The sequence below is a fragment of the Ambystoma mexicanum genome, chromosome 9 (assembly GCF_040938575.1).
Source record: "Ambystoma mexicanum isolate Mex_15411 chromosome 9, UKY_AmexF1_1, whole genome shotgun sequence".
Lineage (NCBI taxonomy): Eukaryota > Metazoa > Chordata > Amphibia > Caudata > Ambystomatidae > Ambystoma > Ambystoma mexicanum.
The window spans coordinates 780,696,855-780,714,014 of NC_090931.1; the positions used below are offsets into that span (position 1 = coordinate 780,696,855).

Sequence of the window (17,160 nt, forward strand, 5' to 3'; positions counted from 1 at the left end):
TCTTGAGACCAGGTGATTCCATTCTTTTATTTTGTAGTTGAAAGAGGACTCCCAAAGGAAGTATAGAAGACCCTCAATAAGATAGTGGGGATTGAAGCTAATTGATGGGCAGAAATACAGTCTATTAATGTGCATTATTGTGATGCTGGAAATGCATCAGAGGGACAGGGCCTCTGAATCCTTGTTCCTTACTGCTTTTTATCGTGTGTTCTGTCATGTTTTCTGCCCAGGAGTCCATGTGGGACTCCTGGCAGTGCAGCTCTCTCTTTTGGTTTGGTGAACAGACCCATGGGATACCCTTATGGCACCCATGGGTAGGGGTACAACCCTGTGCCCCTAGTGTATGTTTTTAGGCACCTGTGGGTGGCCCACAGAGCAGGGTATGGGCTGGTAGCAGCTCCATGCTGAATTTGACAGGTGCTCTGGGTGTCCTCCATTTTGGGATACCCAGGCCCTGCCATTGGAGTCAGTTGATTCCTGATAGGAAACAAGATGGCCCCTGTGGCCTCTTGCTTTCTATTGCCTGTTACCTTGTTTTCCCAAAGTCCTGGGAAGCCCTGACTCTGTCCCTTCCCCCTGACTGGCTGTTGGGTGGAAGTTCCATATATGGTGTTGTTGTGAAGGCCCAGCTAGACTGACTGGAGCCTTCCCAGTGACTGTATGTTGTGGGTACCTCCTGTGGGTGGGACCTGGGTGAATGGAGTGTGTGACCAATATGCACTCCTTGTTGTGGTTGTCTGGTTTCTGGCATGAGAGACAAAGACTGAGACAGCCCTGCCCGAAACTGGCCTGAATGCAGTGTGTAGTGTTGAATGGCTGGGTACTTGTCCCAATCCACATTCCTTGTTGTGAGTGTCTGAGAGGGAGGAGTGTGGCCGGAATGCACTGTGTGCCTGATTGGCTGACTGACTGCATGAATGCCCCTCTGTATGATTGGCTGCTGAGTGTATGCCAGCAGTGTGGATGAGAGACAGAATAGTATATCTGGGGACCTCTCACCACTGGTAATTGTTCAGGAACGTTCAGGAACGTTCAGAAGCGTTCAGAAGCTGAGTCTCCACTCAAGAGTAACTGGAATTGCTGATCCTCGACGTCCAGCTGGAAGAAGACGACTTGCTGTTGCATTTGCTTCGACAGATCTGAAGGTTGCCGAATTCGTCGAGGACTGACCCGAGAGAGGACCTGGTAAGGCGCCCTCTTCCCGTGCTCCGAGGGACCATCGAGCACCGCTCCATCTTCGCCGAAGCGCCCTGGAAGACAGACCCTCGAAAGGCTGCCGACCCGAGACGGGACCGCCGAGGAGATCGAAGTGAAGCACCCGGACATCGACGCCATCGAAGTCCATTGCCGTCGACCAGGGTTTGCAGGTTTGTGTAACCGCTGGAGGCCCGTCGAAGTTGTGTTGCCCAGCCGTGGGAACCACTTGACGCCGTGCCACCGACGACCGGAGCCGCCCGCTCCTTTGCCTAAGAACATTCGAATCGAAGGACTCCCTCGTCCGCACCGTCGACCGCTTTATCCTGCCGGAGAAAGTCGAGGACGACCAACGCGCCGAGGAGAAACCTGCCGGTGGGTTTCCCGCCACCCGAAGACCACAAAGACCCGAACGACTCGACGCCCTTGCTGGGCCTCCGTCTCCACAATCTTTGTGGTCCAGAACTATTGTCACCGAGGTGCCCCGCACGCCTCTGCCTTGCAGGACGCCGACGCTCCGACGCCGACGAGCACCGCTCGGACGAAGCTGCCGCCTCATCGACGCCGTTCTACCTTGTTTGTCGACGGACGTTCGACGCCCCGTGCCTCCCGCTTAAAAGGGAAGGCATTCAAGAAGGGCCGTCGATTCCCCGACGCCGAACCCCGAGTTCCTTGACGTTTCTCGACGCCTCTCGACGATCCGTGACTCCCGCTTTAAAGGGGGTCGCTCAAGAAGGATCTGTCGACGCCTCTTCGAAGAACTCGACTCCACCAGGTACATTGGGGGGGTAAAAACATTATAGGAGGGAATAAGACTTGCAGAACAATATATGGACTGGGCTTGTGCTATATCTTTATTTTACAGGTTGCCCAGGTGGAGGGATCTCCACACAGAACTGTGCCTATTGGTAGGGGCCAGTATTCTGCCTATTGTTCAACCATCTTATTTTCTCTCCTCTCTCTATTGCTGGTTTCACTCTATTGATCGGTGTGACATTGTTACAGTATTGTTGATGCACTTTAAGAAGATCTAGTACAAAGGGTGGTACCACTTTAGAATTGTATATATTTGCCATTGTTGATTTTCCAGAGTACAAAGTGAGTTATTGTGATAAGTGTACATAACCTTGACTATTGATTATATAAAGACTGTGTTCTAACCAATACAGTGTGTGGACATTCCTTTGTGGGGGCTTGGGGACTACACTGTACTTAAGAACCAGCCTGCATCACCTCCTGAGAAGCTAGGCCTTGATTGCTCGTCCATTGCTACCGTAATAGAGAATCTTGGCTGGGGTCTTCTGTGCCTCTCTTCTACCATATAGAGAGCAGAAGTACAGACACCCCCTACCAGTCTTTACAATCATTGCAAACGGTTAAAAGAGAAAGAGAAGGAAATAGCTCCAAGGGCACAAATAGAGGAAGCAAAACTGGTGCAGTAGAAATTTGCGAAAGTTGCGTTGGAAGGAGCAGAAATGAGGGTAGAGACAGACGGGGCATTTAGAGCCCAGAGTGATCCAGGGAGACGTACGAGCGGCACCTAGTTGGAGAGGTGATTACGATTGGAATGGTGGGTACCCACCTCGGTATCAGTGAGGAAGGGGGGGTTCTCAGGGCTCCAGGAAGGATGAGGTGGATTTAGAGGAATGGGGCCCCGGGGAGGGAGGAGGAGCAGGACAGTGCTGGTCTTGTGGACAGATGAGTCACTTTTCAAGAGAATGCAGGCATAGACAAGCGATTGCATACCCGCAGCAGCATTTGCCCCCATACACTAAGGGAGGGCCCACTTCATACCCCCAAGCCTTATTTACAAGCACCCACAGCAGTTCCATACAGTATGCCACTACCCACAGCCCCTTCAGCTCCCCCACCGTCATTTCCACAGCTGTGTGCCCCAGTTTCTAGAAGTGCACCAACACACGCAGGACACCCCAGGCAGCAGCAGGCCCCTCAAGTGCAAAACAGTAACGCAGTACCCAACACCACAGTGATACATTATCAAGGGGCCAGTGTCATTGTAGGGAACCCATCAGTTTTTCCAGGAACAAACATGTACCCTGACTAGGACAGCCCACAGAGAGCCTTAGTATACCCAATTCTATCGGTCACTGCCAACCCATAAGGGGAACCCTTGGTTGGCGTGGAGATAAGCAATACACCATTTAATTTCATGGTGGGTACACGTGCAACAAAACTGTGTATTAATGAGGGAGGATTCCCTTTGTCAAGCAAGGGAATAGACGTGCCAGGCTTCTCTGAGGCAGTACAATTGGTTTGTTTACAAAATAATTGCCCATTAAGATAGGAGACAGAATGATACAGGCTCTGCCGTTTTCCACCGTGAACCCTGTCAGTCTATTGGGTAGTGTAAGGAACTCATGGTGACAACAGTAAAGGCAGACAAGTGATCACAGTTCAAGTGTGTTTATTAAACTGTATAGGTAGGTTGGAAAAACGCCTGATCAAAAACTAAGATGGGAGTTAGCTTCGACTATCAAACAATAATAAGGCAGTCCGAATGGCGTCTTATCAAAATAAAAGGGCCTATACTGAAAAACCTATTGCCAATCCTTACGCTAAATACAAAAAGGAGTGTGGGATAATGTTGTTAAGAAAGAAGGAAGTGTTCACAAATAATAAGTCAGGATGCGGTAGTTGGGGTCTCCCCTCCCCATATTTTAAGCACGGGATAAGGTAGGATTCTGGAGCACAGCACACCCTTGAGCTTTCCCAGCACGAGCCAACAGTTCCGCTCTCAGCAATCAGGGCCTTCGGTGGTTAAGTTTCTTTTCTACCAAAAAGTCTGTTGCAGAAGTGGGCCTGACGTAGTCAAAATAATAAACAAACCTTTTTTTCTATTTGCACGTTAGGGGACGCCTTTCACACCTGGATCCCCCTCTTCCAGGCGCAGATCCCTAGAAAGTTCCTTAGTGATACCAGGACCTCTGATAGCTATGTTTTCTTTGCTGTATAGGGCCTGTCAGTCTCAACGTATCCAAAACAAAGATTCAAATAAAAGTTCTATAGAGTTCCTCTCTGATTTTATTTGGGTGATAGCTCTTCACCACTGTGTCCCCCTCTTCTGGGCTCAAACCCCTCTCCAATATCAGTTTCTTTTTGTCGGGTTCTCTCTGGCAAGGTATGCATTCAAAGGCTTTCCCTCTTGTACTTTTCTTTGTTGCATTCACATGTCGGTGGGTGTTGGCTTCTCAACCTTGGCCCCTCCTCTTCCGGGCGCAGATCCCACTCAACTGTTCCCCTCCCTCGACTGCGTTCACTATGGCTTTCAATGCAATTTTATTGGTGATATTCGCAAATCTTCATATCTTTTTGTACAGTTCACTGTGGACATCCATCGGCCGTGTTCAGTCTTGTCAACACACTGTATTTCGGGACTTTAGCCTTCACCCCCTCTTTATCAGAATCCCTCTTTCGGGTTCACTCTTTCCAATCTTGTCAATCGTACCTTTCTCATTGAACTCTTAAGATGCTGGATTAATTTCCCTTAGCTTCACAATCATCTGTCGGTCAAAGACTTTCAACTGTACAGAGGATTTTACAAGACCCCTTTGACCCACTTCTCTCCTTTCCCAAGGCCTTCTGGTTATGGTAGTTTTGACAATCTGGTAATCGCAGAGAGTTTCCTGGATGAGCACCTACGTGGTGCCGGACTTCTCTGTTGCTGGTTTTCCCCCTTTTATCATCAATAGCTATTTATGTTTAAAAAGTTCTATTAGCCGTTTGCTACTTTTTGTTTAACACATTCTGTCTCTTATCGACTCTCCCCTCGACTCACCGGCTGTGATGAACCGCTTGGCTTTCTTTATCTTTGTAGTCAAGGTTGGTACCACAGAGACAAGCGTCTCTCCTCAGCTTGTTTATCAGCAGAGGAGGATCTTGTGTACCATTGACATCTGTTGCAACACACGCTGGCTATTGTTCCCGGTCTTACAATTACTTCTGCTGAGGTTTCACAGGCCTTGTTCGGAAAGGGCAATGTTGCTTCTCTCCTTGTCACCCTCTTGGTTTGCGCCGTCTTTCTCCTCCTCTTGAACTGCCGTGCTGAGTTAGCTCTCTCGTTGTGCAGTCTGCCTTGCTCGTCTTGTGCTCTCATGCTCCACCTTTTATCCCTGTGGGGAAAGGCAAGGACCATCAGGTATGTGTGATTCTGTTTAATTGCCTGACACTGCCTGCCCCATGGTACGGGACATATCAGGTAAACAGCTCTCGCGTTAGTCTGCTGTCTTCCACGGGGTAAAAAAGTGTTTGTGTCATAAAGGGGGGTTTTGTAAAGCAAACGGGAATGACCGGGATTATTATCATGAAATAAACAAGGGGGATTGTAGAAACAGTAGTGTTTTATCTGAGCCAGTTGGGAGTGTGGAAAATAATAATCAGAGGGATGAGAAGGAGAATGACTAGGCGTATTCGAGCCAGACATGGGAAACAGGGATGCTGGGAGAGGTAGTTTCCGAGTGTAACAGGGTTTGGGTTCCTAGGTGATTTAGCAGAGGTGTAGGGGTGAGTGGATTTTGTTAAGGGAGCCTCCTTGGGTGGAAGGGAGGTAGAAGTGGAATAATCCAAAAAAGAAATCAGGGACTTCATCCCACTCACCTTCTTCCTCAGTATAATACTGCGTTTCCTTTTGGGCATTCACCTGAGCATAATCCTGGGTTCCTCTACCCGGGTGATCCTCCCTCATTAGTCTATCCTTAGGGTTGGAATCTGAGAGGGCAACTACGTCCCTGGTCACCTGAATAAGGGATTCCCGGGATCTACTTGGGAAAATACCCTCAGGGTTCTCACAACAGGGACATCTTAAGTAAGCTCAACATGACCATCTCGTTTACTGAAAAGGAAGTGGTGTGTTTGACCCCTTGTATTTGTTACATGAGGGTTATGTTGATCATACAAGCATTGGGAAGTGACGCAGTGGCGAGAGGGATACCAGTGGCCCCTGATTTGTTTGTATATGGGATCACAGTGCTTCTTAATGTAGTCCCGCAGGTGGCCAACCAGTATTGGCGGGTGCCCTCCGACATAGATGGAGGAGAGTGACGCATCATTTTGTGCATTGACCCAACCCCTGAGAGAGCTAACAGACAAGGATCTTTTTGATAATAAGAACAATGACAGGGAGATAATATTGGACGTATGTGTCACTTGTGAAATAATGATACAGTATTGACATGTCCCATGATATTGGTAGGTAGTGCCCCTTCATTTGCTCAAGAAGATCTACCACAAATATCCGACAAGTTGTGTGCAAGTAACCCTCACGATGTAGGGTTTTTGCGCAGAGTCACACTAATACGCATCACATTGAACCAAGGTGCAGTGTTGCCCAGAGTAAAACAGTACCCTCTATCCAAAGCAGCAGAAGAAGGGAGATCTGTGTAACCTTCCGAATTACATTTGTGAACAAATATGCCACCTTTTATAGTTGTGTCTATAGACAGTGAATTCATGTTTCATGTATTTCAAGATTGAATTTCATGTTTAGAAATTTTTACTTAGCCTATTTCAAATCCAACATCTCTAGTAAAACATTTGCGATCCTTAGACAAGTAATGAATGGCATCAGCACGTTAAGATGGCCGCTAAGTCTACACACTGCATATTTAGTACCATAGAGACATTCTAGGTACATAGATAAGCCTGTTTGACACAGCGTACCCCAATCCTCACTAATACCGACACTAGCGAAAATACCTGACTGGCAGATATGCGAACATTGCCCGTTTACATATGGTAAGAGCAACAAATGTAGCAAACAGCATTACACAGACAGCCTGTGTATGCATGAGAAAGATAATTGCATTGCAAACATGAACAAGAAAACTCCAGAGTCCCAATTATGATGTTTTTGATTGCAGCACACAACGAACACTCCAAACCAAGTTTTGCTAGAAAGGCAACTAGGAATGCTGTGAATACTCATTGCCTATAAAACTGAGGCAACAGGCGGAAGGTAAATGAATCACAGAACGCCCACGGAAAGTAAACACAATTTAAGATGCAAGGAAGGCGAACTATAAAACAGACATAGATTAAACAACATGATGCACACAGAAACCTAGTACAACTATAGCCTTTATTCCGCAGTTTGAATTACACCCATTCAAGTCAAAAGCTAGCAACACACAAAAAGGATTTTCCATAGTACAAATGCACCAGGATGAGACCCTTGAAAGTAAAAGCTAACATAGGGTAGGTACTACACCTTTGACTTGCTGCATTTTTAGCCTTATTAGTAATAAAAAGCACGCCTCAGTAAATATGGCTGCATTAAATAAAAGAGATGCTGTAAGAAGCGTTCTAGTCTTTGAAACTATGTAGCAGCAGTACAAGAGCTGTCAACAGTATTTTCAATTCAGCGTCTCAGAGGGAGACATTTGGTAAGTGTACAATTTATCAGGATAGCACCAGATCCAAACTAGCAACCTCAACCTATCGATTACACTGGTACTGCATGTTTGACACAGTAGAATGTAAAGTGAGGGGGGTGACACCTAACTCAATGTATTTTCTTAACAGAATCCTGCACTTGGTTCTACAAGGATGGAACTAGACTGAACACATAACCCTATTCTAAGGCCATCTCAGCAGACCATCGAAGCAATTAGTCCCATTATGACCCCAGAAGAGAACCAAAGTTAAGAGGTACTTTACTCTACAGACTTATTATAAATTCACCAGTTCACTACTATGGGCCTCACTGTGACTCTGGCGGTAGCCGTGCGGTAAAAAACAGCACATCTGCTGCCGGAGTCATGTTTCTTTCCGGCTCCTGGCAATAGGGAATCACTGGGGCCGGCCAGGCGCCGATGAAAGAAACTCCTCATTCGAGTTCCACTGGACTCAATGGGAATGGCTAGTTAATAACGTTGCTGGTGCATCCGTCAAAGTCTGCAGGCAGGTGCCATTCTGGCCGCCAGGTCAGACCTGGCGGCTGGGACGGCACCAGCCCGCAGAACTCGGAGTATGCTGGTCCGGGAACAACGGTGCTGGTAGCTTACCGGCACTATTGTTACCGGACTGGCATACTCATAATGAGGCCCTGTGTGTGCATATAAATTACCACATGCTATAGATATTGATTTCAATTTATGTTTTTGTATTGCAGTATGAAGGAAATTATGCCCTGATAAAGACGAAGTCCTAGTCGGAAATAGCGCATGTTCAGATCTAGTGACTAGTTCCAACTGAACAGAGTCATCAATATTGTAATAGATTTAGCTAGTAGGCACCTTATACTTTATAAACGCACCAAGCATTTTATAATAACAAGGACAACAAGAACGATTTGGGAACATGTGCAATGAACAGCTGCAATATCAACAGGTTACATTGTAGTACCCCTGAAAGGCTGTAACTGGTTACACAAATATTAGGAGTGCGTGCATATAGTTAAAAAAGTCCCATTCAACCCAATCACATCAATGCACTTTTAACTTTTGGATCAATTTTCTATCCGTTTTTGTATACACAGTATATGGTATGAAAGGAGTAATGTGTAGTATGCATGTTAAGGTAACAGTTATATTAATGTATATGTATTGTTTTTAGGCACTTGAATTATAAAATAAACTAACAATGTATATATGAAGATTCCTTCAGTTAATTAAGAAAGCACATCCAACATAATAGTGAATTATCCACGAGGATTGCCCATGTAAGCATCCATAACCTCTGTTGAGGTATGAAGAATATTGAAGTCATTTTTTCACAAATGTAATTCTGAAGGTTACACATACACTGAATTAGAGTGGTTTTTGCTACATATCCCTGCCAGTGCATGGTTACACAGGGACGCCCCGAGTAGGACGTTGAAGAAGGGCTATACGACACCATTATGACGCTCCTGCACCAAGGGATCATAGTACCATAGAAATCACAATGTAATACAGCTATTTATCCTGTGAAAAAATCGAAGTGATTCAGGATTTGCATCCTCTTAACAACATAGTACAGGCAGAGTTTCCAGTTGTCCCTAACCCTGCCATGATACTGTGTAATATACACATGGTGGCAACACATTTCACTGTTATAGACCTAAAGAATGCCTTCTTTTCTGTCCTGCTACATCCAGATTCTCAATACCTCACTGCGTTTACATTTGCCGGGAGGCGGTTCCAACATACTAGGTTCCTACAAGGGTACTGTGAGTCCCCCAGTATTTTGAATAGGGTTTTGCATGAAGATTTAGGTAATATACAAGTTCCAAGTATCATCACTCAGTACAAAGATGATCTGCTAGTGTGTAGCACTACTGAGCAACAGTGCAGGGAAGATTTCATTGCATTGCTACAGTTGTTGCCCGACAACGGGTACAAGGTAGAGCGAGCAAAATCAAAGTACTGTCAACAGGAGATGCCGTTTTTAGGTCAATTGATCTAAGTAAATGGTAAGAGAGTGACTCCAGAACATGCAGCAGAAGTGTGTGGCACACCCCAACCAGTAACTGTTAAGGAAATGCAGACATTTCTGGTGTTGTTTAGTCATAGTAGGGCGTGGGTCGTTGACTATTCATCATACACCCGGCCACTGCTGCAGGCCCTTAAAGAGGCCCAACGGACCAAAAGTACCATTACTTGGACTGATGAGATGCTCACTACTTTTCAGGAGTTGAAAGATGTAATTTCCATTGCCCTTGTCCTAGCAATCCCCGACTACACTAAAGAGTTCTATCTTTTCTCACACTCTGATGGTCAGATGATGATAACAGTTGTGACCCAACATAGTACTATGGGCCACAAACATCTAGGCATATTACAGTGGCATGCTAGATTCGGTCATGAATGGGCAGTTCCCCTGTGAACAAGCATTAGCTGCAGCTGCATTTACCATTGAGAAATCAGCCTTCTTACAATTACTTTCAAAGCTTATATTTTCACGCATGTTTGGGGCATTGGATGTATTCTCCAACGTTACTGTACTCCCAACATTCCCTCCCCATGAGGGAGAAATCTCTCTAAATATTCTATGTCATATTTATGTTCTTCTTGCTGCCAGTCATATATACACTTGGGCACCCATACTTTACATATATTTCTTAAATCTCTTCCACATATGCCATAATCCCATGTACTACATTTTATGAAACTTTTTTCCCAATCTACCGTGGTGTCTATATAGCATTCTAATTAATGTTCTGGGTTGGGGGGGTGGTGACCAAAAGATGCCCTCTGGGCCAATGTGGTGACCTATTGGGTACATCTTTATTTCCCCTACCTTTGGTTGCAGGTCAGTTTGGCAGCTTTCATCTTTCCAAAGAGGAGTGACATTACCTGTCATTAGTGCAAGGAGGTTAGGTTTATTTCCATGACTCTCAAAGTTAGCCACATATTTACCAGTGCCAGATATCCCAGAGTACCCAGCACTTGCCAGCATGCAGTTGCAAACACAGGTTCCGAATACTGCATTACCTAATGCTGAAGTTATAGAATTGTAGGGTCAAGCTCTGCAGAGTGAGAAGTTGCTATGGCAGAGGAGGGGGTGTGCGCAGTCTCCCGCAGATTTCCTTTGGAAGCAGGTTGGCACAGGGAAAATAGTGATGCCCCAAGAACTGGTCCTGTTCGCATTCGACCAACTGCACTACCCCTTGCATTTGTCTAAGCAGCGCATTGCCACTGATATATAGAAGGACTGGTACGTGCCAAACATGCAAGAGTTATTGAATGTTTTCACATCAAATTGTACTGTCTGTCAGACATATAACATTGGGCATACATTAAGGACCCTGCAGGGTACATTGCCCCGTCCAAGCAGGCCATTCTGAGATTGCCATATTGCTTTTGCAGATATGGGAGAACGGTGCAACACCTTTCGCTATCTCATAATAGTGGTGTGTCCCTTCTCCTGTTGGACTGAGGCTGGTCCATGTGCACATCTTGATGCCAAATCGGCAGCAACATTTTTAGTGAGATAGTGTTTTCCCAATGGGGAGTGTGCAGGAATCTTAAGGGTGATAGATTGTACCCACATCTTTAATGAGCTATTTAAAGGAATTGCAGCTCTTCTACATATCAAACACAAGATGTGCTCTATTTACCACCCCCAGCACAACAGCGGTGTTGAGGGGATGAATGGCCTCTTGAATGCTAACCTATCTAAACTGTGCGTTACCCTCAAAAAGAATTGGGCCCATTGCTTGCCTTAGGCCCTTTTCAGTTTGGTTTGAGGACTCAGCCCTGTTAGGACCATCACCTCTCCCCTCACGAGATAATGATGGAAAGAGGTATGTACATGCCGCCGTCACCTGTGACGAGTGCTTCCGATGCTTAGAGGGCAGCGTCAGTTCTAGGAGATGAGTTTATGTTGTATTTGACCGAATTAAAGTCAATAAAATGCCTTACTCGACAGATTGCACCACTGTGAGTGGAAGAAGAAACCAGCACTGCACCAGACTCTGCGAGCTCGCCACCTCTCCAATTGTATCCAGGGGACGCTGTTTATATCCACAACTTTATCCGCAGCTGGAACATAATGGACCTTAGATAGTAGTGTATGCCACTCGATTTGCGGTCAAAGTGAAGGAACTTCAGTATGGGGTGCACCTCTCAATGTCAGGAGGGCACCCCATGCATCACCTCGGTCTATGAACATATTGTCTGAGTGTTGTTTGTTATTTACTATATTGAAGGAAGCATTGTGGTGCTCAGAAAATTTTAAATTTGATTACAGCGGAATATTTTCCACATCTACATAATCGCTTCAAGGATCCACTATATGTGTGTATTTGTTTTTTTGTAATATTTTGTAATACGCTGCTATTGTTGTGTAATTGATTTCATTGTAAAAAATGACTTTTCCCATTGATATTACACTGTTTACCCGTCCTCTTCATAGGACATTCAAGTTATCCTATATGCATCGCTGCACTATGTTTATTTTTTATCTTTGCTGTGTGTTTCTTTTCAGTATATTTTTGTATTTTTCTAGTGAGATTACATGGTTAGGTCATATATAGGGGGGGTGTAGTATAGGGTGATGTGTAAATAGTACATATTTTGATTCTACAACACCCACTGATGATTGTATGACTACTATAGTGGATCTCAAAAGAATACGTATACAGGACACAGTTTCATAGCAATAGAAGTTGTGTGTAAAAAGGGCAATAGATGAGGAAAATAATATGCTCAATATAAAGGAGATGTTTTTCACACAATGTCTGATGTGCACCATCCAGAATTCAGTAACGTGTGGTGTAATCACATGCGCTCAATGGGGAAACAGAGATATAACGGGAGCTGTTATGTCTGCTCACATCGGGGCACCCAAGATGTTAGTACTACAGGAAATGCCATCCTTGGAAGCCCAGTGTTTGGTTCATCTGGCACTATGTCGGGTTCACTGCCTGTTCCAGGGGTACAAGGTACACGTTGTATTAATGGATACGGATGAAGAGAAATGCGCCAAAGATGATAATGGTGCTCAATGTAAACCACCACCCCTGCTGAAATTGAATGGAGTGCCGTTCGTGTCAAACAGATGGGAAAAGGCGGTGGTGAGCTGCGCGGCAGGGGTGTTGGCATGGTTTGGAGAAGAAGTGATATGGAACATCAATAAGAACTGTTTCACGATATGCATCACATACATGTCGAAACCAACATGGATTGAGACACGAGAAGTTCCAGTGAAAGTTCAAGCAGCTGAAGAATATGAGTTTTGTTGGAACTAATAACAAATGCAGTACAACATGGTTCATTTCAGATCTTGCTAAAGGAACAGCGGCACTCGGTATGCAGTCAGCAAGCATACCTGCATCTAACACCATCCTGGTGAGGCACCTGTGCCTTGACAACAATGCACTCAGCTATTCTTGTGGTACCTGAAACACATCTAGCAATTGCACCTAAGCCTGCCATAGGGCAACAGAACCAAGTTCCGACCCAAACCCTGTGGGCAAAAAGAAAGGAGTGCACACTGATGATACGAAAGAGGAGATCGAATTATTTGTCTGAAGAATCGTCCAAACTGCTCAAAGTAATCCCAGACAAATACCACCTGTACACCAAGATGGAGGTGTTCTTCACCTCCCTTTTGATGCCAGGGATTCAGGCTGCAGCAAATGCCACGTGGTTACAGATTGTGAGGTGGGAGATGATTCAGCTGGCAAACGAAACAGATCAAGAACTGAAGGCTATCAAGAGTGGGTTGCAGGCTATCCGGTTGATGACCCTCCAAAACCGGTATGTTCTGGACCTTCTGATGGAGATGGAAGGGAGCGTGTGCAAAAAAAGTGGGACTGTCATGTTCCACGTACGTCCCCCCGAATGATACAGAAAATGGGTCCCTATCACATATTTTAGGGGGCCTTACACAAGTTGAAGACAGACATGGAAAGGAAAGCAGGGGTGCAGGCCGAAGATTGGTCTGACACACTGTTCTCGTGGGCACCAACATGGCTCGGAGCAGTGGTGAAGATATTGGTCCCCATCGTGGTGCTTCTGCTGGTGATGTTCTGCATGTGCAAAATGATAGTTTGATGCTGCGCAAAGACAATCCCGAACAGTGCAATGATGATGGTCACAATTGGGGCAGGAATGGCTCTCTCTGGTACAAAGTATGGGCAGACTCAGACAAAGGACACAAATAAGCCATGTATGGTCAGAATTGAAAGACCCATATACCCCCCTGCGGACACTAACCTCACCCCCACCAGAGCCAGAGAATTATATGGAGCACTGGATTGACTTAGCGGGTAATGGGGGTTGTATTTACCTTACATGTACCATGGAGAAGTATGACCGAGATGGGGAAAGGTTACGCCATGCATGTAGGGTGTGGGTCCCTAAGAATGAAGCGGACAGGAGGAGATAGGAGGGATTAGTTAATGGAGGATTAACTAGAGGGGGAATGTTGGGTTACACATTCAGATTCCAGCCCCTCCCAAACGATTTTGACTGGAAAATATATTAATGCACGGGAAACAAACACGAGCGGGTACAGGGGTTTGTGGGGAGTCCTGTGGGCATAGGCAAGTAGTGTGGGGTGCACTGATGGAAGAAAGTTAGATAGGGCTAATGCACACTAAAAATGCCCCATAGAGTAGTTAATTAGATATACTCTGTACATACACCACACAAGTCACAAGTCCCCGCCCAATGACGAGAAGCATAGAAGTGACACCATATACAAAGTTAGGCCTGGGCCCTCGCAGGCAGCATCGAGAACACAGAACAGGCCCTTGTGTTCGAATATTCTACTCCCCACCTCAGGTAGATAGAAAAAACACGCACACGCACACACACACACCCCTCCCCCCCCCCTTGTTAGAGCTTTGTGAAATTAGGAAGGAATTTGAACGGCCTAATACGAGTAGGGCTGCGGCTGGTCGTGAAGGACAAACCCATGGAAGCCAGAGAAGAGGTCTTGAGCTGCCAAAACACAAGTTGAGATTTAGGACACCAGCGCCTTCCAGGATAATGGCCATCACATTTGAACTACCCGATGTCTGTGAGCAAACCACCTAAATCCTTCACAAATTAGAGTGATTAGTGGGACCTGCAGGAAAACCAGACCTGCTTTCTGGGAGGAGTAGCTGACAAGGTGGGAGCAGATGACAACTTGGCCTGTGATTTGTTCCACGGAGAGCAAAGGGTGATGCCAACACATACAAGATTGCGACGGGGAGGCATGACAGAGGCACTTTTGTGTCTGGGATGAGATAAGAGTTGCTTTATTCACAAGGACCAGACTGACCTCAAAGTTATCCACTGAGCTCATGTTGATGGCTAGGTGCACATCACGTGATTAGGTCTCAGGGAACAGCAGCGATTTCAGTAACCTAACCAATCTTCTAACAGCAACCCGAGGCGAAGAGACCAAAACCCATGTGTGAAGAAGTTGGAGTCAATGAACTGGGGGTTTGTATGTAACCAGTAGTATGTATATAGGTGGTAGCAAATGCAGGAGTGGGATGAACACTGTATATCGTGTGCATCACATATGATGATGCACAGTTATAATTTGCTGTTTGCTTTGAAGAAGAGACAGAGCTCTGCGGCAGAGGGCTTACAATACCCTGTCACCATTTCCTTTTTGTATACAAATAAAGCTCTTGTTCTACTCACAAAAGGGTGCACTGGGCCTTTTTACTTAGAGAATTGTTATTTATCTGTCTGGTTGTTGGAGATTTACCCTACACCCCAATATCTACAAAAAGCAATTCTTCAATTAAATAGACCAGGTTTGATATTAGCCAGCTCAGAATAATATAGAAGCCAATAAACATTTAAAAACTCTTCATAGAAGTGAAGAACCCAGGAAAGAACAGCAAGGATTTTCCTGTCCCCCTTTCCCTAACAAGTATAGAAACCACGAAAGTTCCTATAAACCCTTAGTGAGAGACTGATCAAAGGTAGAAAGAAAGCCTATGGTAACCAGAGAAAAGGGAGAGGTGAAACTAGACGAAGGATGAACCCCAAGACCCACTACATGGTATGCTTCTCGTGCGGACATTCAGGACATTTGGCTAGACAGTGCCCTTCTAATAAGAAAGAAGAGCCCATGGAGATTGTTTAGATGGTGGGAAAAGATTGGTAGGGAAAGTGACTTCCCCGAAAAAAGATACTTCATTTGCTGGTAATTTCTTTTGTACAAATACCCCATTTAAAACTCATGACTCTGGCTATAGTAAACAGAATAACGGTTAAAGCCCTAATTGATTCAGGGAGTAAACAGACAGCAATACAATCTAATCTAATATCAACCAGGGACTTTTAAAGGGGAACCCCAATCAAAATGACTTGTGTCCATGGAGACGAGGAGATATATCATAAGACTCAAGTTACCACTGAGTTCAAGGGGAATCTACAGAAATAAATGCTGCTGTTATTCCGGGGTTACCGGAGGAAACAATAATTGGCATAGACTTTCCCAGCTTTCAGACCATACAATAAAATGCCAACAAGACACCCCTTCAGTACTCCGTTTTTGATTCTTGGAAAGAAGATGAATTTGCTTCAGAAGGCCCTATTTGGAGATAGGAAATCAAGGCCAAAGAGTATCTTCCTCACATAGGTAGAGCTGCTAATCAGCATCAAACTAGTAGCCTTTGTGCAGGAAGCCAGGTCTTAAGGGGAAGGGTATGCGATTAATCCAATGGAGTCATCACAGATTCCCCAGTGTTAACCTTTTCCCATTTGGTCAGGGGATGCCAGCGACTAACTGATCCGGACACTGGGGGTGGTAATATGAGGGAGGGTCACATGGGAGAAGATAACCACCGGGTTGATACCATGACTTTATTGGATGAGACATGGTATCCCCCTCTCGCCCCATGGAAGAGACTCCCTGATATCAATACCCTAACGGCCTTTTGCCATGCATCTGTCCCCCCTTCTAGGGAAAATAGAGAAAACTTTTCCCAACACCCTTTAGGCCAAACTCCCATCCACAGTCTAAAAAGTAAAAGCCCAAGAATACCTTTTTCTGTTCTAATTCCCCTTCATATAGAACTGTTTTTTCATATGGAACCATCAAGAGAGATTTTTCAAGTATTATGCATCAGTTGACATCAATGGACTCAAACTCCCGCAACCACCTATATACCGGGACGAAGAGGATGAAGGAAATTATGCCAAGTAGAAGGAGCCTCAAGCTCAATGAGCGTGCTAATTGTTTTCAGAAAGCACCTTTTCTGAAGGGACATTTAAAGATGAAAACCAAACTATTGGGAGCAGCTGTTCAGGAGAAGACGTTCCATCCCCCTCGGAGGCGTCTGGAGGCACAAGCTGGTGTGGTGGAGCAAAGAGGCTTGCCAGCAGAGAGGGAAAGTAACGTTGCACGAGCAGGATGTGCCGTTGAGATGCCAGGAACCACGAGAATATTCCTGGGTGTTCGGCAACCATCTTGCCTGGAGGAGGAAAGGCCATTCCACCAAGACGTATCCAAAATCACTGCAATAAATTGAATCCTCGGACAAAGAAGGAAGCATGACATTTTTACATTGATTGA

At 45.4% G+C, this 17,160-nt stretch overlaps 1 protein-coding gene across 2 annotated transcripts in view; it reads right to left on the minus strand.

The window, feature by feature from the left end:
- Positions 1 to 17,160, minus strand: part of DNAH7 (dynein axonemal heavy chain 7) — a 1,167,586-nt gene that overhangs the window by 922,054 nt on the left and 228,372 nt on the right. The window lies entirely within an intron of this gene.